Source organism: Echinops telfairi, unplaced genomic scaffold (genome assembly GCF_000313985.2).
Source record: "Echinops telfairi isolate 266 unplaced genomic scaffold, ASM31398v2 ScPeMD7_18;HRSCAF=68, whole genome shotgun sequence".
NCBI classification, from domain to species: domain Eukaryota; kingdom Metazoa; phylum Chordata; class Mammalia; order Afrosoricida; family Tenrecidae; genus Echinops; species Echinops telfairi.
The window spans coordinates 49,178,822-49,180,516 of record NW_022103915.1 but is presented as its reverse complement, the minus strand read 5'-3'; positions in this window follow the sequence as shown (position 1 = coordinate 49,180,516).

Sequence of the window (1,695 nt, the reverse complement as noted above, 5' to 3'; positions counted from 1 at the left end):
GGTTGGTTTCTGCATGCTCCAAGCAACCAGCGGTCTCTTGGGAAAGCTATTTCAGCCTTCAGCTCTAGGTCCTTGCGACACACCAAGATGTTGTTTCTAGGCGCCGTTGAGTCCATTCCAACTTGCTGCGACCCGTGCACCACAGAACAAAACGCCGCACAGTCCGCACCTGCCTCAGAGGTGTTCCTGTGCCTGAGCCCATAGGTGTAGCCACTGAATCAATCCATCTCCTTGAGGACCTTCCTCTGAGTCATCATCCCTCCACTTTGCCAAACATGATGTCTGTTAGACAGGGTTCTCGAGAGGAAAAAACAGGACACTTACGAGTTTCTAGATAGGTAGATCACAGCTAAATAAACATAAGAAATAAACAGCTAATTGGTCCACAGAGCAGTACAAATGATGTGGTTCAACTCACTTGCGTGAGACAGTTAATACACTGGCAGTCCTTCAACTCATGAGGGCTTCTGAGTCTAAGGTCAAGGAAGCAGACAGCTGAGTTTTCTGTAGAGCATTGCAGGCAGTCTGGCCACAGGCTGTAAGCAGCAGGACAGGTCACCAACAGTCAGCCAGATGAAAGGTTCCAACAGTCCCATCTCAAGCGATGTATACACCAGCAGTGTGGCAAAGGTCTTGAAGGAACCTCAAACTATAGTGATGTAGTCCATGGGTTGGGTGTCCCTCAGGTAGCGTAGCTCAGCAGTTGAGGCAGAAAACTAGCTAAGGTAGCTGCACACTGGTCCGATCATCAGAGAGCAAGAGACAGAAAGGTGAGACTCACTGAGCCATTTATCTCTTTGCCCTACAATTTAACTTCAACTTTATTAACCCCACATGTGTTTATTGGCCAGGTTGGCACAATAATCCTACCTATCACAATGTCCTTCTCCAGGGACTCCTGACAATATGTCCAAAGTGTGCAAGAAGTCTCTCCGTCCTTGCCTCTCAGGAACACACTGGTCATACTTCTCCCAAGACAGATCGGTCTGTCCTTCTGGCAGTCTGTCTATGGTGCTTTCAATATTCTTCTCCAGCACCATCATGAGAGGGTGGGAATCAACATAGAAGAATATACACAACAGGGATTACCTCTGAACGTTGAAACTGAGGGTAGACATTTATTTTCTTTTGATTCTTTTGTGGTGTTCAAATTGCCTGTAGAAAATGTGCTGTTTCCTTTCTTTCCTTTTCCCCCACAAACACCCGAAGAAGGACACTAAGAACTCGGGCTTCATCTAGCTGAGAAGCAACAAAGTCCCCATGGAAGAAGCACACCAGCTTGTGTGATCATGAGGTGTTGATGGGATCTATTATCAGTCATCAAAGACCCAGAACAACAACAACAAAAAATCATACCAATGTGAATGAGGAGGAGTACGGAGTGGAGACCCAAAGGCCATCTGTAGACAATTGGACATCCCCTTACAGAAGGGTCCCTAGGAGGAGATGAGCCAGTCAGGGTGCAGTATAGCACCGTTGAAACATACAACTTTCCTCTAGTTCTTTAATGCTTCCTCCCCCCACTATCATGAGCACAATTCTACCTTATAAATCCGGCTAGACCAGAGCACAAACACTGGTACACTTAAGAGCTGGGCACACGGGAATCCAGGACAGATAAACCCCTCAGGACCAACAATGAGAGTAGCCATACCAGGAGGGGAAGGGGAAGGTGAGGGCGAGGGCAAAAGGGGA